Source organism: Diabrotica virgifera, chromosome 7 (genome assembly GCF_917563875.1).
Source record: "Diabrotica virgifera virgifera chromosome 7, PGI_DIABVI_V3a".
In the NCBI taxonomy this organism is placed as follows: domain Eukaryota; kingdom Metazoa; phylum Arthropoda; class Insecta; order Coleoptera; family Chrysomelidae; genus Diabrotica; species Diabrotica virgifera.
The window spans coordinates 105,526,639-105,550,590 of NC_065449.1; positions in this window are offsets into that span (position 1 = coordinate 105,526,639).

Here is a 23,952-nt window from a genome sequence, read left to right on the forward strand (position 1 = left end):
TCAACTTGATAGTGAATCTCGGACTACAGTATCTCGGACATGTGATGCGGGGCGAGAAGTATGGCATCCTGCGACTCATAATGCAAGGAAATATAGATAGCATTCTGGATAAAAAAAGGTCTCTTATAATTTTTCTCTAAAGTTGATCGTTTTCGAGTTATAAGCAATTTTAAATTAAAAAAAAAACGATAAATGGCGATTTTCAAGGCTTAATAACTCGGTTAAAAGTTATTATTATGAAAGTCAGAAAGTGACTAAATCAAAGTTTAATTTGATCCCTCTCCCTTACAAGATCCTAAAGAAATTTTTGTCATTATTTTATTACTAAGCTGTTATTTTTAAGTAATAATAATGAGCGCCATGCACGTGTTAGGCGGCCGTAAATGCTGGATGCCAGAGAGATGCCATTCCGGCAGTCCAATTGTGCATATTAAACCACTTGTGCATCTTACTTGCACTCGCATTTACAGCCGCGTCAATACGATCTAACCGCCCATTGTTATTAATTAAAAATAACAGCTTAGTAATAAATTTATAACACAGATTTCTTCAGGATCATGTATCGGAGGCTTTAAATTTTGATTTAGTCACTTTCTAACTTTCATAATAACCATTTTTAACCGAGTCAACTCTTAAAAAGGGTCATTTTCGCGTTTTTCAAATTTTAAATTGCTTATAACTCGAAAAAGATCAACTCTAGAGGAAAAATATAAGAGACCTTTTTTGTCCATAATGGTCCAAAAAATCTAAAAAAATTTGTCCGAGCCAAAAATATTGATTTTTGCAATTTGATTAAAATATTGTTAAAAAAGAATGTGTGTGTACTTTGTACGCACGTAAGAAGTTATACTTCTACTACATATTATGTGATTTTTAAGACAATACCAAAAATTTAAAAACATAAAAGAATAAAACGCACACAAACACATTGAAAAATGCCACAAAGAAAAAATGATTTCTGAACGATAATAATTGTTGGCAAAAATTTTAAATACGAATTTTCTGAAAAAAAAATATATAACAAATATACGTACAATCATAACATGCATAAAAAAATAAAACTTGCATCGGGAATTGAACTCGTGAATTTCGTGGCGCTTTGATTCGTAATCGAAGCGTAGACTAACTCATCCAATCCCACATTATTTATCATGTGGAAAAATACGGTAACTGAACGTTTTACTGTTTGACAGTTGTTTTGAAAATTAAATTATGTAGTTTAAATTTTGTGGAAGAAAATATAAAAATATAACAAAACAGTAAGAAAACAATATATTAGATGAAGATTGGTAGAACTTTTGTTGGTAATCAAATTAAGTATGTAAAAAGCATTACGTACCTACTAGATAAATAAATCTACGCCAAAAAATCATAATTTAAAAATAAAAATCTAAATAATTCTTGAGAAAATAAATGTATGTATTTTAACCTAATCCAAATGTATAATTACAATATGATTATAATAAAAACTACTTACCAAATTAGAATGAGTTTTCCTTGTCCAAAATAGTCCAAAAGTCCAAAAATATAGGTATATGAAACCTATTTAAAAAGGCAGTATAACTATTAACTAACTTTTGCTTGTTGTTTCTTTTCACACAAATTTTAAAACGCAACAACCATAAATAATCTAACTACAGCTGTGCCACAGCTGCCATATTGAATAATTTTTGACATGTCATTTGAACATCCAATCAGAACAAAGTTATAATGCGCATGCGCCCGATCGCTAGGTTTTACCATATAAAAATTCATCCTCTATCGCCGGTAAAGAAGTATAACTTCAAAAAAATTGAACCACTTTTCACGTGGGCGATTTCGTGAACCTTATTCTGGGATGTCTCACGAATTTGATTATGAAAAAAAAATCTCATGGGAATATTTTTTCCAACCGACCCGCCGTTTTCTCCTTTTATAGTTGATATTGAAATATTTTTACCAAAAAATATCGAGATCATATTCTTGAACCTATTGTTCATCCATTTGCTGCACAATTCGGAGAAAATTTTGTGCTGATGCACGAAACTTCACGTCCACATGTTTTTTTAGGGCAGAACAAGATTCAAGTATTTCCCTGGTCTGTTAAATCCCCTGACTTAAAGCCCATCGAGCACGTTTAGGATATCCTGAAAAGACCTGCAACAACAGCAAGGATGAGTGTTTCAGACAAGGGAAGAGTTGCTAAACTGCATGCAAGAGCAATGGCAACAAATTGAGCAAGACGATATTGACAATTTGATAAGAAGTATGCCGTATAATCGTCATTAATAACAGAGGTGGCCTTACACTTAATAATAATAAGTGCTTAATATTTCAATTTCAATATTTTTCAAATAAACTGTCAAATTACCATTTAATTGTTCTTTGATTCCTTTGTTCGTGTCCCCTAGATCATTTTGATGTATGTATATTGAAGTATTAAATAGTAGAATTTTAAGTTACCCATTGAGTTATATTTGGTTAAGATACCAACTTAAATTTCACTTATCTACTCCAAAAGGTAACATTAGATTTTAAGTAGTATAAGCGCCAAGAGTGGGGTAAACCCCTGCGAAAAAAGTAATTAATAGTATACCAGAATAACTGCATCCCATCAATACCTACAGATAAATACTAAATAGATACCATAGTAGAAATATCGATGCAAGAGGTAGAAATCGGATTCGTACTAAATTAAAAGATTACAAATCAGCTAATTATATTATTTAAAAGAAATGACGAAATACTCCGAAAAAATAAACAGCCTTCCGCAAATCGTGTATCAGATCCATTATAGACAATGGTAACTTCCTATATGAGTGTGCAAAAAAATAAATTACTCAAAAAATTATACATTTTACAAAACAAAGATTTGCGACTCTGCATTAGTGCAATTAAATCAACTCCAATTGAACCATTAGGAGTAGAAAATGTGAAACCTCCACAGTTGGGAAGACAATTATTAGCAGAAATAAAAAAATATGAATAAAATTTTTTTTAAGAAATGCTTTTTTTTAGTAACGAGTGACTAAAATTAAAAATATTATAAAAAAATCAACTAAAAGCAAAAAATAGATAAATGCTGTAAAGTAGCGGCAATATGGAAATTGCACATTTTTTTTTATTACATAATAATGTTCAATGTTCAGTTTTGTATAAAAATGAGATTTCTCCAAAATTTCACGCTTCAAAAACTCATAATAACTTAGAAGTACAAATTTAAAGTCTTCTTTATCTTAAAATAGTTCAAACGACCCGTGACGTCACAGAGTTTAACTATGTGGTTCAGTTTATGGTTATATTTACGTATATTCTTCTTCTTCTTCTTCTTTAGTTTATTGGCCTCCACCTACTTGAATATTTAGCCAGATCGTCGTCGGGGAATAAAGGAAAAATATTTATATTCTAATGACATTTATCGTATGTCATTGTAATAAAATATACCAGTTTGTTGAGATTGCAGTTTGATAAAGTTTTTGAAGGAAAGGAAAGAAGGTTTACTATTGAAAATAAAACCATTTTGTAAAAGTACAAATTTTCTATGAATAGTTCAAACGATCAAAAACATTTGTAACGTCACATAACTGTATTTTCTACTGACGTTTATAATGTCTAATTTAAAATTATATATACAATTGGTGTAGAATGTAAACGTACAACCCCGTGACGTCACGACGCGTTTTGGGGTGGCTGGTATAAGTTGAATTTTTAGTCGTCTTTAGGGGCCAAACGAAAGACAAACAAAACTTTTTTATTTTTGATACAGGTTCTAAATTATGTTTTGTTGTGATTTATACCATTTTTGTCGAACTTAAAATTTTATGCAAGTTCCCTATTTAGGAGAGTAGGGCAAGATGGGATAATATTCCATCTTGCCCCGACCGCTTTGCCCCAACAGACATCATTTCAAATAAAATTAGTAATTTCTAACGTAACAGATATAAAACGGTTCACAGCCCGCAATATTAAAATTCAGTAACATATACAGGGTGAGGCAGATAAAGGGCCTATTAGAAATATCTCGAGAACTCAAGGTAAGAAAATTATGAAAATCGGAATACAGGGGTTTTGAGGTGTGAACTATTTAATAAAAATATCTTGGTCTCTTTGCTACTTCCGGTTATACCGGAAGTTGGTTGTAACTTCGTTTTTTAAATAGGACACCCTGTATATTTTTGCATTTTTGGATTCTCCTTGATTTCTTCTTTCTTAAAATATAAGTTTTTGTTATATTATATAGGGTAGGTTAAAAGATAATTACGTTTTTTTATTAATTTCGCAGCAAAATTCACATCCTGCAGAATTGTAGTAGTTTGACATAATAAACTCTGTTTATGTTCAAATGATTTTTAATATAGTCTACTATGTTAAGAATTATTGGTATAGTTAAATTTTTCGTTTTTTGTATACAGGGTTGGTCGAAACTCAGAATGAGTATTTTCTGAGTTTTCTTAAATGGAACACCCTATATTTTAGTATTGTAATGAAATGTTATTTTAGGATACTTTTTAATTTCTTAAGCCTTAAGCAATCCCTATACCTAACTGCTTCAATTTGTGAGTTATTGGTGATTCAAGCCAAACATTAATTGCAACACAAAATACCTGAAATTTTATTAGGTTGGCCGTAAAAATATTAAATCGCAAATAATTTTTCGGAAATAAATACATATTAATCGAGACTGATACTTAAAATTGCCAATAATGGTTGAGCTATCAAAATATCTACGTAGTTAAGATTGTTGGTGCGATTAACAATTAAGCACAAATTAAAGCAGTTGGGTATAGGGAATGCTTAAGAAATTAAAAAGTACCGTAAAATACCATTTCATTACAATACTAAAATATAGTGTGTTCCATTTAAGAAAACTCAGAAAATACACATTCCGAGTTTCGACCCACCCTGTATACTAAAATTCAAAATTTAGCTATACTAATAATTGGTAACAATAGTAGACCATATTAAAAATCATTTGAACATATAAAGGGATTTTGATGTAAAACCACTACAATTCTACAGGGTGTGAATTTTGCTACGAAATTAATAAAAAAACGTAATTATCTTATAATCTACCCTGTATAATATTACAGAACCTTATATTTTTAAAAATAAGAAATCGAGGAGAATCCAGAAACGTAAAAATATATAGGGTGTCCCATTTAAAAAAAACGAAGTTACAATCAACTTCCGGTATAACCGGAAGTAGCAAAGAGACCAAAATATTTTCATTAAATAGTTCACACCCCAAAACTTCTATATTCCAATTTTCATAATTTTCTTTACTTTAGTTCTCGAGATATTTCTAATAGGCCCTTTATCTGCCTCACCCTACATATATATCATATTTTAATGAAAAACGTGATAAAACTTACTTACTCACCTTGTAGCACTGCTATAAATATCACCAAAATTTTTAACAAAACAAAATAAAACGGTTTTTAGGTCTGTAAAGAAGCATACTACGTGACTACAAGTTTCTTTCTTATGACTGAAGTGAGTCAACCCACGTTCGTTCGAATGGCGCTATTGCCAATATTATGACGACTATAAGTTATGCACACCGATGTATTTCCCGTTCTGCCCCGAGCCTTGTTTTGCCCCGGTCTCCCCTAAGTATAATAAACAAGTTTACAAAGCAGCTAAAGAAAGCATACAGTTGGGAAAATGTGTTACACCCTTATTAAAATTGGATGAGAGAATACAATATAGCAAAGGATAATTTATAGGGCCAGCGTAGCTCAGGCGGTAGTATGCTTGGCTCGTGTGCTGGTAGGCCGGGGTTCAAATCCTAGCGCCGGCAAGAACAACTAGACATTTTTAAAATGTCTATAGACCCCATGTCGACTCAGCCTGAATAAAATGAGTACCTTGGGTAAAACCAGGGGTAATAATAGGCGGTTGAAGCATAGCACTGGCCCTGTTACCTTCCTTGAATACCGTAGACCCTAGATATAGCAGACTACCCTGCTATAATCCAGGAGCCGTATAAGAAATCAGCGGTATAAAACGGGAGACTATTATTATAATTTATATCAAAAATTGTATAAACAATACAGATATTTCTGTTTGACAAAATTAGAGATGCATCAAGTCAAACTAGTTTGATTTTATTCAACAAACTTGACTTGACTTGAAAACCAAACTTTTTCTGTAAAAAAGTTTGACTTGACTTGATTTCGATATCTTTAGGTTTGAATTGAAATCAAACTTCTTCAAACAATTTGAAGTTTGAATATCATATTGCGCAACGTGTTTATTTCCAATTCTAATTGAGAGCGTACCGACTTTTGTTTTCACTTATTTGGATAGGTCTGAATCTGTACTCTGCTATTCTGGAAGTTAGTTTGTAGTTCATATTAAGAAGTATGTGCTTGGCTTATTTATTACGTTCGTTTTGAAGTGTGTGCTTTTTGAAATAATATATGAACCTGAATATTTTTCGGCTCAGAAAAAGTAGGTACCAGATCAAATTTAGTCTGATTTTGAAGGTATCTCTTCTCTTGCACTGCAAAAATTATGAGAAAAAATCTGTAGTTGAAGTAGAATTAATTAAGAAAAATAAATATACTGATTTATTTGATATTGCAGCAGGTGATTTCAAAACAATGAAAATTGAAAAGTGCATACAGTAGAACCCCGCAAATCCGAACCCCGCAAATCCGAACTTTCGGCAAATCCGAACCAACGGAAAGTGAAAATTTTTTTAAAAATTAAAAAATAAAAATTTAAAAACATGTTTATTATATGTACAGAGAACCAGAAAATTTAACAATGTAAAATTAATAGGAATTTGGTCATGTGAAATTTATTAAAAATAAATACACGTAGTACATACTTATAAAAACTTACAACAGCATCAATAAAGGAATGTGCATAATACACATTTCCCATGGTATACTATGAACGAAAATATTGAAAATGATAAGAAACATGAGAAACATAGTGTAATCAATATCCAGATTACAAATTAAATGAATCATTTACATAACCGAATTCCCATGTCCTGTGACTAAACAAAACTACTGGCGTTAGCGATTTAATATTTCAGTGATCTAAATATTTTTCAGCTTTAGGATATTGGAGGCATAAACGTGCGGATAAAGTTTCATAAAGGGATCGGTGGCAGTTAAATCTTTTAAAAATCATCTTCGTTAGCTTCTTAGGCTAACTTTCGGATAATCCGAACTTTTCGGAATCCGAACAGGCTGTCCCCCCAATTAGTTCGGATTTGCGGGGTTCTACTGTACTTGTATTATGTAAAAATAAAGAACAGTGTTATAAAATGACAATTAGTGAACTAATTCTTTAAGACGACATTGCAAAGTCGCAAAAAAATCCTTAAACCTACTCTATCAAAAATAGATTTTGTTGTTAATTCATAAATTTTTGTTAAAGGGGTCGTTCAAGTATCGTAACACAATTTTACAACCTCTTTAACCCATCTGTACCTTTTCATCTTTTGTTGTGAAGAAAGGTCCAGCTATTTATTGCAGACATGTGTTACTGTGCTTGGTCTGGTTAGACAAATTTTAAGATTTTTTCACTTGAATTGAATACTATTGTCCTATTGTAACATGAGCAATAAGGGGGCAATATAATACAATCTAGGGGTTCTATGTAAAATATAAACGAAAGTTGAAAAGTTGGATGATTGTGATTCCGTAGTTTTTTTATTTAAGTTAAAAACAGTGTTACGTAAGCGCTGTTCGAACCCCCTCCCCCCCTTCGTATAACGTCCGTAACGTTTTACATGCCCCCCCCTCCCAACTTCATCATCATCAGTAGCTCGACAACCCTTTTTGGGTCCTGGCTTGTTCCAGGATTTTTCGCCATGCTGTTCTGTTCCTTGCTTTGTTCTTTCAGTGGGTAATCTCAAGTGTTTTCAGATCTTGTTCCACTTGTTCTATGTATCTAAGTTTGGGTCTTCCCTTTGACCTTCTCCCTACTGGTGTTTGCCTTATTATATGTTTTGGTGTTTCGGTCTCCAACATCCGTTTAACATGGCCCATCCAGCGCAGACGTCCGATCTTTATGGATTTTATGACGTCGGGTTCGTTGTATGCTGCGTATATTTCAAAATTATATCTTCTGCGCCATACGTCATTTTCTTTCACCCCTTTATATATGTGTCTGAGGATTTTTCGTTTAAACCTACCTAATAAGTTCTCATCGCTTTTCGACAGTGTCCATGTCTCTGATCCATATATAAGGACCGGTTTTATCAGGGTTTTGTATATTTTGCATTTGGTTTTTCTCGTGATGTTGTCAGATCTTAGATGTTTAATTAGTCCATTTACTAACTTGCGTTACCCTCCCCCAACTTTCATTACGTAATACTTTAAAGTTTCCAAAGTAGATTAAATTACCCTTGGTATGATAAAAAACTATCCAAATAATTCTTTGTTTTAATCTAGTGACACTTGAATATAAAAAAGTTATATCGATAAAACGAAACTTACCATCAAGCAATTCTAAGCATACAGGAATCATTTTCAAAAAATTTACCCTATTTTGATTATAATCGTTTCCTGTATCAAGATACTTTTATGTGACACTCATTGTATTATTAATTTTCTTACCTTAATTGGCAACTAACATGTCAATCTCGACAAAATAGTATATCTACTAAATAAATTATTTTTCAAACCCTTTCAAACTAGTTTGACAAACAGTTTGAATTTTCAAACCTGTACGATTGACCAGTTTGACTTGACTTGAATTATTTGTCAGAACGATTGACTTGAGTTTGACTTGAAACTAAGTCAAACTCAAGTCAAGTTTAAACATTCAAGTCAAACTTTTGCAACTCTAGACAAAATGCACAAGATACGCATTTCTAGGACCACACATTCGAAAATCTACTGGTTCGCAAATTACAACTATCCGAGACCTTCCATAACACCCATATCCCGAATGAATTTTGGACATGCTTGTAATCCTGCCCACTTATACAAAATAAATATAATTGACAACAGTCTTTGCGAGATTTGCAAAGAGACGGCAAACGGAAAAGATTTTCTGAATCTTTCTCTTTGAAAGTTTTGCACCAAACTACTAGTCTGCCCCAAAGACTCTGGATGGAAGCAGAAATGCCGGAAATTAAATAGAATGTAATAGTAGGCGTTAGCGATGTAAATTAACGACGGGAAAGCCTGAAAAAACTGAAATCAGGTCATTTGTTTTATCAGATCGGTAGTGAAACTGAAACAATGGGAAGAGTTGGCTTCTTGGTACACAGAAAACATGAAAACAACATTATATCGGTACCTTCCTTAACCTTAAAACTCAGTAAAAGACACACTTTAAAAATCATAGAAGTATATGCCCCAACAAGTGGCGGCAACATGCGGCTTATGAAATAGAAGAATTCTACGATGACATTACTTTAGCCGTTAAAGATACAATAACCCACTATACCATAATATGTAGTGACTTGAACGCTAAATTGGGGAGAAAGGCAGATGGGACAGAAACATAAACACAAAAATTTGGTTTGGGAAACAAGAATAACCGTGGTGAAATCTTTAGAGGTGTTATAGTCCTAAACCAGTTTTTAACAGATAGCGACCACATGATGAACCTCGATAGAAATAGACTTTGAGAAAGAGAGAAGCCGCATGATCAATAGAAAGTCTACACCTACCTATCTGGACAGAGCCTGGTAATATAAATGCATTTGAAGAACACATCAATAGCATTCTAGAAAGCAATAAGAATGCAGACCGAATCACCTTCATCACCTAACCTACACCAGCCTGAACGACAATATAATAGAGAAGCTATAGAGGAAAGCCAGAAGATACAATGCCAAACGAAATCATATAAAGAAAGAATACGGTCCCAAACTCAAGCAATAATGGAAGAGGGGAGAAAAATCCAAAGTAATGGAAGCAACATTAACTTAGAAAGATTCCGAGACTTTTTTTTTCTTTGGAGTTGTATGACTACGGGCCCTTCAAGGCTGATTCGCCGATTCACCAAATTTGCTCATTTATTTTACAATACATCTTCCTATACTTATCTACTTAACATTTTCTATCCTACTTATTCTACATAGAAACAACCAAGAGCATAAAATTAACAATAATAATAGTTCTAAACAGAAATGTAACAAATGAAAAAAAAGAATTAACCAAATAAATGATAAATATGAAAATAGCATCTGCAACAGAGATGAATTATTAAGGATAGTAGAAGATTTCTAAAACCATGATGAGCTACTAAAATGAAAGTCAGAAATAAGAAAGCCACCGAAGAGAATAAAAAGAAATGAGCCCAGGGAGAATATACATAATATCGTTATAGCAGCCGCAAAGATTAGAGGAGACAGACTTTAAGAAAATATAAAGGAACTGTTCAACTTATGTCTGCACCACAGTAAAACACCTACAAGATCTTAGAGTGCACTATCCATTTTATTACACAAAAAATGATCAAACAGACCTTGACCATTACACATAAGCTTGTTAAACCACTACCCATGGGTATGGGAGCCGTGACCCCCCTAGTACAAAATATAATGTGCAACATCTTCACGTGTGCCCCCACCCTATAAATTTTTATATGGGCGCCCGTGACCACCTCTACAAGTTATTCACAAGAATAGTAACAAATAAACTGGAAACAAAAAAAAAGGTTTTTGCCAATATAGTGAACAGGCGAGTTTTAGAAAAAACTTTGGCACTAACGACCATCTCCACTACAGGTAAAGGTGGTCTCCTCCACTTCACCTCCAAATCAGACAAGATGAAAGAGCGACAATGAAAATAAGAATCAGACAAGGAGACACGTTATTTTCCAAACTCTACGGCAATTCTGGAACATGCTTTAAAACAATTGGAGTGAGGCGCCAAAGGAGGAATCAAGATGGATGGCGTAATGCTCTTCCACCTATGATTTGCAGACGACGTGGGTCTAATAACAGATAAAAGAAATTGGAGCAATACTTACTATGTTAGACGCTGCCTGTAAGAAAATTGGGTTAAAGATTGGAAAGACTTCTTTTTTCTTTAGCCCATTTCTATCCAACTTTCGACATAGGCCTTCCCCAAATCTTTCCATTTCCGTCTGTCCTTGGCTGCGCTCTTCCAGTTAGTTCCTTCAGCTTTTACAATATCGTTCTTCCATCGCATCTGAGGTCTTCCTCCTCCTCTTCCTCTTCTTCCTCTCCACGGTCTCCAGTTTTGTATTTCAGCATTCCACCTATTTTTCTTCCTGTCTTGCATTGTGGCCCGCAAATCTCCATTTTAACCCTGTTATATGTTCAGTTACATTTTTTACTTTTTTTTTTCTCTCTTATCCATTTGTTTGATTTTCTGTCTTGTAGTTTTATTCCCAACATGGATTTTTCCATTTTTAGTTATTTCAATTTTGTTTATATTGGCCTTTGTTAATGTCGATGTTCCTGAGCCATACGTCAGAACAGGAAGGATGCACTGGTCAAATACACGGGTTTTTACGTACTGTTGTATCTTTGTGCTTTTTAGTATCCATCTTAACTTTCCAAAATGCTGCCCACGCCAATCGAATTCTTCTCTGTACTTCAATTGATTGGTTCTCTTTATTAGCTTTGATTATTTGACCCAGGTATATATATTCGGCGAATATATAAAGTCACGGCGAAATTAGATCTAGGATAGAGCAGGCTAGAGCCGCTTTTAGAAGGATGTCCAAGGTGTTATGTAACAGAGACTTAAAATTTGCATTAAGGATCCGCCTACTTCGCTGCTACGTGTTCTCGGTCTTACTTTAAGGTGTCGAGTCCTGGACTGTGAATAAAATCGATCTAAATCGCCTTGAGGCTTTCGAAATGTGGTGCTATAGAAGAATTTTAAAAGTTTTCTGGGTGGAGAAGATTCGAAACTCCACAATACTAGAACGTCTCAGCAAGACTACTGAGATCATAAAAAGCATCAAGCAGAGAAAGCTGGAGTATTTCGGACATGTAATGAGAGGTCCCAAATATAGGTTGCTACAAAATAGCATGCAAGGAAAAATAGCAGGCAAACGCAGTCCAGGACAAAGAAGAACCTCATGGTTGAAGAACTTGCGAGATTGGTATGGTGTTGATACAAGTATGCTATTTAGGGTGGCAGTGAATAAAATTAAGATAGCTATGATGGTAACCAACATTCTGAAAGAACATGGTACATGAAGAAGATATATTATATTCTCCAACAACCTCAATATTGACATTATTTATATTTATATTTATTCTGTCGTTTGTATTTGTCATGATGGTTTTCCTCATGCATGTTCATTTTTAATCCTATCTTCTCTGATGCTTGTGCTAGTTGAGTCAGCATTGTGGCTAGTTCTTCTTGGTTGGTTGTAATAAGGACAAGATCATCGCAATATCTGAGGTGATTGATATTCTTCTCGTTTATGTTTATACCCACGTTTTCCCATCCCTATTCTTTAAAGACGTCTTCCAGAGCTAAGGTGAAGAGTATTGGGGATATTACATCTCCTTGTCTTACGCCTCTACGTATTTCTATGGGTTTAGTTTTGTTTGTTTTATTTTCCCATTCGACTGTAATATGTTTTATAGATGTTATGTAAGAGTTGCCTGTACTTGGAGTCTATTCTGCTGTTATTTAGAGCTTTTTCTATAGCCCATATCTCGACACTATCGAACGCTTTTTCATAGTCTACAAAGGCTAAACATAAATCTAGGTTGTATTTGTTTGCCTTCTCTATCAATATTTTCATAGTGAGGAGATGATCTATGGTACTAAACCCTTTTCTGAAACCTGCTTGTTCTACTGGTTGATAACTGTCCATTATATTTGTTAGTCTATTGGTTAAAATTCTAATAAAGAGTTTGTACATTTGTGAGAGTAGTGAGATAGGTCTGTAGTTTTTTAAGTGTCCTTTGTCTCATTTTTTGAATAGCAGTATTGTAATACTCTCATTCCAATCGTGAGGTATTTCTGCCTTGTGTAGACATAGATTAAATAGGAGTTTTAGCTCCTCCATAATAGCTTGGTTACCTTCCTTAAGCATTTCAGCAAGAATACCATCTGGACCGGCAGTTTTGTTATTTTTTTATTTGAGACAGGACGGTGTCGATTTCATGGACGGACGTCTATATCGGGTAGAATTTCAGAGTTGACATTTTTAATTCTTCTTTTCAGATTTTCTTTTGAGTTATTATCAGGCTCCTGTTTTGTGTCATACAGAGTGAGTCCTGAGGAACTGTACATACTCCTACCTCGTATAGAGGCTCCTATGGGGAATAACAAATGACCATTAAAAAGTGTCTGCTCCCCTTGTTTAATAATATACAGGGCGAGTTTCGCATTTTGACAGAAATTTATATTCGTCATAATTTTTGAATGGTCAGATCGATGTGTTTCTTATTTTGGTCAATCGTTACACTATTACCACCTAATCAACTGATTTATTGAAACTAGAAAAAAATCAGGTCTGGCTTTAAAAAATTAGTTCGTTTGGATTTTAGAAAAAATTTCACCCTGTATATGCTTTTTGAAAACTATAATACAAATTTTACAAATTAGACAAATAGGTAATTAAAATGGCGTATTTATTTTTTCCCCACACGATTACTTAATTAAAACAAAATCAAATTTGACTATGAATTAAAAGTTTGGTAAAGTAAACCATAGATTTAAACAAATTAACTTTTATTACAAAAATTAATTTTTTTAACAGATATTTGATTTATGTTACCACCCAATCAACTGATTTATTCAAACTAGAAAAAAATGAGGCCCGGCTTTCAAAAATTAGTTCGTTTGGGTCTTAGAAAAAATTTCACCCTGTATACGCTTTTTGAAAACTCTAATATGAATTTTACTAATTAGACAAATAGGCAATTAAAATGGCATATTTATTTTCCCCACATGAATTAAAACAAATATTTAATTTATGTTACCACCCAATGAACTGATTTATTCAAAGTAGAAAAAAATCAGGCCCGGATTTAAAAAATTATTTCGTTTTGGTCTTAGAAAAAATTTCACCCTGTATACGCTTTTTGAAAACTCTAATATGAATTTTGCAAATTAGACAAATTGACAATTAAAATGGAATATTTATTTTTAGCCCACACGATTACTTAATTTTTTATTAAAAAATCAAATTTGTCAAAATCGGAATTTTAACCTAAAAATGAAAAAAAAAAAAGATAAAAACGGTTTAACTCGCTACAACGTTCCATTTTAATTTTTTTTTTCTGAAATTATTACAGCACATATCTCTTTGTGAAGACTATGACAATTGTTGTAGACTTTCAGTCTTCTTCTCGTAAAAGTTATGAATTTTTTAAAATAAAAGGTGCAGATTCGTGAATTGCAAAGTTAAATCGCAAAAATTAAGTGAAAAAATTTAAAATTTATCTATTTGATCACGTCTATGTTAAACTATAGAGTCCAAAGAGAAGTGTTATGGGGAGTTTCAGATCTAGACGTGTTATAGAAAAAAAAAAAAATGGTAAAACTTTTAATTTTAAGAAAAACGTTTAATTTTTTTATTTTTATGTTAAAATTGCGATTTTGACAAATTTGATTTTTTAATAAAAAATTAAGTACTTAGTCGTGTGGGGAAAAAATAAATATGCCATTTTAATTGCCTATTTGTCTAATTTGTAAAATTCATATTAGAGTTTTCAAAAAGGGTATACAGGGTGCAATTTTTTCTAAGACCCAAACGAACTAATTTTTTAAAGACTGACCTGATTTTTTTCTAGTTTGAATAAATCAGTTGATTGGGTGGTAACATAAATCAAATATTTGTTTTAAAAAATAAATTTTTGTAATAAAAGTTAATTTTTTTTAAATCTATGGTTCACTTTACCAAATTTTTAATTCATAGTCAAATTTGATTTTTTATAAAAAATTAAGTAATCGTGTGGGGAAAAAAATAAATATGTCATTTTAATTGTATATTTGTCTAATTTGTAAAATTAATGTTAGAGTTTTCAAAAAGCGTATACAGGGTGAAATTTTTTCTAAGACCCAAACGAACTAATTTTTTAAAGCCGGACCTGATTTTTTTCTAGTTTGAATAAATCAGTTGATTAGGTGGTAATAGTGTAACGATTGACCAAAAGAAGAGACACATCGATCTGACCGTTCAAAAATTATGACGAATACCAATTTCTGTCAAAATGCGAAACTCGCCCTGTATATTATTAAACAATGGGAGCAGACACTTTTTAATGGTCATTTGTTATTCCCCATAGGGGCCTCTATACGAGGTAGGAGTATGTACAGTTCCTCATGACTCACCCTGTATAATTCGCTATAGAAGGATTCTACTATACATATTTGTTATTTTCCTTGAGTCGCTTTGCTCCTCTCCATTTTTGTTTTTAAGTGATATTATGACGTTTTTCCCTAGTGATGGGTTTAGACATATTACTCCGCGATACCTTTCTATTACTTTTTCTACTTCTGTTTCATTATATTTTCTGATGTTTTCCGTTACCTTCCTTTTAATGGTTTTGTTTAATTCTTTATATTCTGTGCTGTATCTACTGTTTGTTGATATAAGTTGTTGTCTTCTTTTCATAAGTGTTCTCGTTTCTCTGCTTATTTTGTTGTCTCTTTGTTTCTTTTTCTTAGCAACCTTTATTCCTGCTTGTATAGGGTTATTCTTTAATGTAGTGTTAATCGCATTAATGTCTGTTGTATAATTTAGTATTAGGGTTTCCTTAATGATATCTCTGAACGCTTCGCCATTTTCTTTTAATTTTTGTTGGTCTAGTAATGTTTTTTTTAAACCTTCTATTTCTTTCTCGTGTATGGTCAATGCATATTCGTGCTCTTAAAAGTCGATGGTCACTTCCCGTGGTGAAGGAGTTCAACGCTGTGATGTTTTCGAAGATATGTTTTTTTATTTGATAGGAAGTAGTCTATCTCATTTTTTGGAAAGACACAATACATGAAATATCTAAGTACCAAGCATTAATTCATAAAACTACTGAACTGCAAAGAAGAATCATTTTAGCATGGTCTGCATATGCTCTATCAGATATCTTCAAGAGCAAAATGCCAAATTATTCGGAAAAGAAGACGTTCGACAAAGAATGTGTGCTGCTAGTAATGACTTAGGGCAGCGAAATAAATTTCTTAAAACAGCCCACAGCAACCGAACTCAGTCTGGCAAGTCTGGCTCTGAGCCCTTAAAGTATAAAACCGTTTTGTATTTTGAAAATGATTTCCGAAGTTGAAATCAAAACGTCAAATAAACTTAATTTACTGGGGGCGTTCAAGTATTACGTAACGCGATTTTTGAAGATTATTGACCCCCGTCACCCCTATGTACCTAACTTACCGTAATGGGGTGTTCAACTATTACGTAACGCAATTTTTGAAGATTTTTGACCCCCCTCCCTCCAACCTGCGTTACGTAATACTTGAACGGCCCCAATTTAGAATTGTGGCTTATTCCCAAAAAGAGTAAATTGCACTTAGATGCCACAAGAAAATAGCTTCAGAGCAATTATTGTCTTTGTTACATTACATATACAGTAATGGTAGGGGAGCCCAAGCGAGGATTTTACGTGTCTCGAACGCGTCAGAAAATCACATGGGGGGAAACCTTTCTTGTACCCTGTAAATGTACAATATATGGACTACACAGGAGAGTTCGAAGGGGGGTCCGAAAAAATAATATATACTTAGAAAAACTCGAAATCGTCATATTAAGATAAGGTAAGTTAAGTACATGCAGAACAGTGTATTTTTCAAAAATCTGACGATTTGAGCGAAGTGTAAGGAAATGGGTGAGTCACAAAGTTTCACAAAAAAGCGAATATTGCGCGAAATGAAAGTCAGATTGAAAAACTAAAAGGTTGGTGTTGAATATTGTTCAAACCTTAGACCATAAAAACTGATAGACACGCCGTAATGCTATTCTCTCTTCTCGAAGAGTGAAGCCAACATAAAACGATTCACACAGCTGTGTGTGACGTCAGTTTACGGCAGAAAACGTTAGAGATTAGAAGTATTTATAGACGTTGTGAATTAAAATAAAGTATATTTTCTACATTCAGTAACAAATCAAAATATGTATGTAATATTTGACCTTCCACATAGGTTAAAACTTATTCGCCATGCCACATTGTTTGATTTGCTTGTCTAGATAATTGCTAAGAAGAAATGCGTTCAATGTGCGTCCCCGTTTAGGATTTTGTCCTCTTCAGGGTTTGTAGTGAATGTATTGTGTGGCAGTAAAAGCAAACAGTCCGAAAAACACACTGGGGCAAGTGTCGTGTCCTGGTGTTTTTCCTTGGTTATGCCGGACGGTGCTGTCCAGAAGGCCAAAAGTCAACAGAGAAGAAAGTTTTGATGGATTGTTGTTGGTTCCATAGATATTTACGTGTACTGTCCGTGCTTTGCTCTCGACCAGTCTCCCTAGAAACCATTGTACAACGACAGGCGAACCTGCGTCCCTCGTGGGCGGTCAGGAGGTGGCTTTTGAGCGAAGCGTGGACAGTGAGCGTTCGGGTGGAGAAAATAGTTGCGGCTATTTTCTTGGGACGAACAGGTATAATTGTGCAATGAAGTTGGGAAACCGCAAAAAACCAACTTCTCCCTGTTCGGGGTAGGGAAGAGGATATGTTATAGGTGGGTACGGAAGGCTAACGGAGTAGCCTCGAGGATGTTTTCATACTCTGCCGGGAGTTCGTCAATGCATGTTTGCATTAGAGCAGACGGTAAATGAATCTTTTTGTGTTTGGGTGTTCGGCAGAGTACGTGGCCGGAAGATGAACAGGAACATTTGAGAGATTCTTGTGTGTCGGAGGGGGGGCCGTTGATTACTTTGATTGTGAACTTCCTGTTCAGAGAGTTTATTCTCTCGGTGATTTTGGGGATGTTTGAGATGTTATGGATTTCGTTTGAGGGGTATCGCCAGTGCTCATAGTTGCATCTACGCAAGATTCTACGTTCTGCCCCCAACAACCTCTCTTGTTTTGCTCTAGCGCAAAGAGAGTAGAGGCATGATTTGTACTCCATGACGGGTCGAATAAAGGTCTTGTAAGTGTGAATGAGAGTCTTCTTGTGTGTCTTGCCAATTTTACTTATTCGCAATACTTTAGGTTATTTAGGTCAACAAGCATGTTCATGCTTTTAAGACTTTTTTTACGTATATTTCATTGTAAGTAAACTGAAATTGTAAATTATTGTAATAACTATTGATTTGAATAAACGTATATTATATTACAAAAAAATTTTTTGCCGGTAATAATAAAGCGATTAAATGGAAATATTTGGAAGAATTAGTAGACATTCAAGAAAAGGAAGGCCTTCATCTTGCAACTAGGATAACCCGAAGGCATTTAAATTGGTATAAGGAAAAAGTGAAGGTGAAATTAGCTGCCCAAACGTTCAGCCAAAAAGTTGCTAAGGCAATACATTATTTGAAAAATAAAAGCTCAAAAGAATTTTTACATAGCGAAGCTACTCAAAATTTCATTGAACAAATTAATGATATTTTTGTTATTTTAAATAGCCGAAATTTATTGGCAAACACCTAAAATCCAGTTTACAGCAGCACAATACACAAGCGATTTTTCAAAAAATTGAAGAATCTATAAAATATCTTAGATCACTTCTTATAAATGTTCCAACAATGGTGAAACACTATAATATCCAAGCCAACGAAAAACGGGTTTTATTGGTATGATCATTAGTTTAAAGTCACTAATGGGAATTTGGAAAAATTACTTGGAGGATATGGATGGAGGTCTGAAGTTCTTTCGGTCTATAAACTTTCTCAAGATCACTTAGAAGTTTTCTTTAGTTCTATTAGGAGTCATGGAGGTTACAACAACAACTCAACGGCAAAACAATTTAAAGCTGCATATAAAAGACCCTTAATGCACACAAGTGTTACAGGATCTACCCAGGTTAATTGTATAGAAGACACCTTCCATAATTTTAGCAATGAGCACAACAAATACTGTGAAAATGAAAACAGATGATCATCAACTCATTGACAACTTTATAACTGATGAAAATAATAGGGAAACAATAACTAGTAACCATGATTATACTGTAAATAATTTAAGTTTTTCAAAAGCATTGTCATCTTATGTTTGTGATGTTGTTGACTATATCGCTGGTTTTGTTGTTAAGAAAGTTAAGAAAACATTCAATTGTGACATAGGTACCTATGTTTGTCTGCAATTGAATGTGATTATTTACAATCTCCATTCATAAGACACAAAAATTATAGCATATCAAAAAAAATTTTAATTCAACATTCTAAAAACATCATTCATATTTATGTACAATTTAAAAAAATTGAACGATTCTAAATTAATGAGAAGATATGTACATACAAAGAACATATTTATGTTTGATCATGATTTTGAAACAAACCATTTGTTTAATCTAATAAAGATATTTTTTTCCATTATTGCAACATCAGATTGTACCACGAAGGTGAAAAACTAAATAATGTAATAAGAGTTAGAAGTAAGTTAACAAAAGCTATTTGGTTTTGTGGTCAATAAATTAATAGATTTCCTACATATTTTTTCACCTAACCTGAAACTTCCACCCAAAAGAAAATTACTCTCCTTCAAATTTATTTTTGATTATCAAACAAGAAGAGATATAGCAACGATATAATATGTACCTACTTTTAAATAAAACATTTATTTTTACAAAATTACTTTAAGTCAAAAATATTTATTAATTACTTTGCTAAATTATTTATCTTCCATATTTTTTACAAAATATTGAAGTTATATTAAAATTAATCTAAAATTGGGTAATTTTATTAGTGCTTTGCTAAGAATCCAAACGAGTTCTTGCCGTATTGTGACGTCATTTTCGCGGAAGGTGTTTGCTTCAACGGTTCGGTACAAGGCGTGTCTATCAGCTTTTATGGTCTAAGGTTCAAACATCTATCGAATGATACCAAACACGACCCCCACAGAGTGGGGTGGGTGATACATAACTGTAACATTTTAAATAGGAATCCCGCGATATTTCGCCAAATTAATATGAGACCGAGAAACTGAAAAATATGTGTTCAATATTTTTCAAAACTCCATCGAATAACACCAAGCACGATCCCCCACGGAGGTGGGGTGGGGGGTTATTTTGAAATCTTAAATAAGAACCCTGATTTTTATTGCAGATTTGGATTCCTTGCTTATAGTGGAGTCACTGAAGGTTTTCACCTCCGAATTCGTTGAACCTTCATCGATTTTCATGAAAATTGGTAGGTGTTAGAAGATACTTCAAGGAACAAAGGTGACATGATGCCAACTTGCGCTTTTACCCTGGAGGTGGATGTCACCCCTTCTCGTGGGTGAAATTTTTTTTATTAAAAATAATACCAGGAATCGATAGAGAGGCAACTTCTAAGCAAAATTGGTTATATAAAGTTATTAACATAAATCAATACTTTTTGAGTTATTAAATATCAAAGATTTTATTTGTTCTTAAAAAAAATTGCATGTTTTAAAGCGGTTTTTCACGTATTACTCAAAAACTATAAGCTTTTCTAAAAGAGTTATTATTGCCAAAATTAAAGATAATAAAAAATGTAATACAATATCCACTTAAAGAACTAAACTAATGTTATTTCAAAGTGAGTTATGGGTAATTGAATGTATATTCTTTTCGACGAGTACTCAAATCTAAGTATTCAAGCTTACATAACGGGAAAATGATGCATTTTATACTATATGCTTGTTAAACCCTTGTCAAAGTACTTCAAAATACCTATCAAATGAGCTCAAGTAGAAGTTAATAGCGTCAAAATTAAGCAAGTTATGATGAAAATAAGAGAACCCTTTCGATTTTTTTAGGAAAAAGTGAAAAATAAAACATACGCCATTTCCACAAAAATTAAAATTTGTAGTTATTCTCACAAGATTTTCTTAAGGTTAACATAGCAGTGGCGAAGCGTCCATGTAACCACTGTTACCATTGGTAAGAGTTACAAATCTTGCAAATAAATATTTTATGACTACTACGAAATAATTCCATTTATATTTTTTACCAACAGAAATACTTGTTAATAGTACCTAATTCAGTAAATAGCCAACTAGACGCACGAAAATATTGGCGAGATATGTGAATCCATGGCAAGTTATCATATGTTGTTACCAATACTGGCACTGGTAACGGTACGCAGGAGAAACCTCGCTATCGCTCGGTACTAGCTCTGAAAATTTTGAAGGAGCGACGCGTCTAGAGACGGCGCGCGGGCACGCTGTGCATATCAGTATTGTAACCATTTTGAAGATTGGTAACGTTGGTTTAGCACCTATTATAGATTACAGTGTGCGTGCATTTAAACATGGAAGAGTGTTGCTACGTATTGCGTAATTGATCAACTACTTGAAAAGTCATTCTACTTGTATTTTTTTTATATATTATTTTAAAGAAAAAAAAAATGATATTATTGAAAATGGAAGAATTAAAATATAAACAATAGTTTTCAAAAAAGATATAATTTAAAAAAATCAGAATTTTTAAAATTACCGTACTTTTCATTTTCTTTTGATTATAACTCCAAAAATACTCAGTATACGTAAAAAATGATATATTACTAAATTTTAGTTTTTTCTGTTACAAATATTTTACCTACTTTACTATTTCCGTAGAGTAAAAAATAACCGAGATAGTAACGTTTAAAATTTCAATTTTGCTGCGAAAACCATGTAACCAGGGAGATTTAGCCTTTTATTTTTAAAAAAGTAAGAGGTTTAAAGACTAAAGACGTGTTTTAATATCTCTTGAAATCAACTTTTAATTATCTTTTAGGTGAACATGATATCTTAAAAATTAACGGAGTTATTTACAAAAAAAAAAATAACATTTTTTGGAAAAATTTTTAAAAGATAAATTCTTATTTGATAGATATTTCTAAGAACTTTGACAAATGTTTAATAAGTGTATGTTATAAAATGCATCATTTTCCCGGTATTTTAGCTTGAATACTTAGATTTGGGTACTCGACGAAAGAATTATACATTCAATTACCTATAACTCACTTTTAGTTAACATTGAAAGGTTTTTTTAGTAAGGAGTTTATTTGATTTTTTTATTAGCCTCAATTTTGATAATTATAACTTTTTTGTAAAAACTTTTAGTTTTTGAGTTATTTATGAAAAATCGGTTAAAAACATGCATTTTTCTCACGAAAAATTAAAATTTTTTATCTTTAATAACTCAAAAAGCTTTGATTTATTTTAATAACTTTATATAACAAATTTTGCTTATAATTTGTCCCTATATCGAATTGTGGGGGTATTTTTAATGAAATAATTTTCACCCCCGAGGAGGGGTGGCATCCACCCCAAGGTAAAAGCGCAAGTTAGCACCATATCACCTTTGTTCCTTGAGATATCCTCTAACCACTCACCAATTTTCATGCAAATCGATGGAGGTTCAACGAAATCGGAGGTAATAGTTCATATCCACCTTCAGTGATTGCACTATTAAAAGAGAGCAACTTTTATTCGAGACATTTGTTCGAATTATGGATAGATGACGCTATAATCGGAAAAACGCTATAATCGGAAAAAATGTTTGGAAATGGAAAATTAAATTAAAAAATTGAAAATCCCCACTAAAATGGAAAACTTCACTTAACTTTTTTTGGTTTTAAGACCTAATATTCACAACTTAATAGATCTCAATGATGCTTTAGTAACTGCAAAAGCATCCAAGGCTCCCTACTATAAGTATAAGCTTTTTCTGTACAACAACTGTAAGGGCTTGTATTACTATTAAATAATAATTTTTCGTTTCAGTTTTTTGATACTTGAGAAAAATACTGAAGTAATGAAAATTTGTTGCTGTCGAAAATTGTCTGTAGGTATACACGTCAAAATCAATAGGTGCAAACAATCCCGAGCCAGCTCTTTGTTCATAAACGGAAAAACAGTTAAAGTAAACTTTTAACTAAGTATATTACTTGTATTATTCTATATTTTATCCTATCTTGTTTATCTATGTATCCAGCTAACGTTAGTCTTCGTTAAACCGTTCACGAAAAAGAGAAGTGGCTCTCATATATGAAATATGACCATGAATAAAACATAGGATCATTGAAAACAATGTTAACATTTTTAAAACAGATTTTTTTAAGTCAACGGTATTTCTACATCAAACTGTTTTGTTACTATTGCCGTCACCGTAACTTCCAAGAACCTCCATCGAAGAAGAAGACGTTGACTGCACAGCCTTGGAAGTTAGACATATAGTCAATTAGCTGCGATCCTCGAGCGGGGGCGCTCCTCAATAGACTTGCCGCAAAAACTTACTCCATAAATCGCTGCATATACATCGATTTATAAGAAAGTTGGTATCTTCATTATGCTGTGGGTCGAACGCCATATAGGGCTAAATTGGTCGAGACTGACAGTCGATGACGACATCATCAACGGACTCCCCATTCTGAGACATGGTTTTTAGGTGCATAAAAATGCATGAAACATGCAACATCCCGACCGATCGCATTGTGATGTATCAACATAGTCATAATTATTCCCTAATAACAAATGCGATGCACAATATATTATAGCTGGATGGTCTTCGGCTCAGCATCAACGAGAACAGACCTCCTGTGTTCGGTTACAATGAAAACAAAAGAAGAATTATGAATTAAAAAACAATAATACATATTAATAATAAATACTAAATAGCAGTTGCTCTAAAACGCATACTCTACATTGTGTAGTAAATTTATGCGCAGATACGTTTTTGACTCTATAGATAATCAAATGCAAGCAATTCATTGTTTCAATAAATATTACATAATTACCATTAATATACAATGTGTGACAAAATTATCCCAAAGATTTATACTGTATTTAGAAATGCATGATAGCATAGTTTTTTATGGCAAATGATTACCACATTTATCAATTCAATAAAAATTATAAAGATTGCTACCCTCTTATCTCAGTAGTGTAAAATAATTTATAAAATAATATGACTATCCCGACATAATAAAAGAAAATATAATAACAAGGAA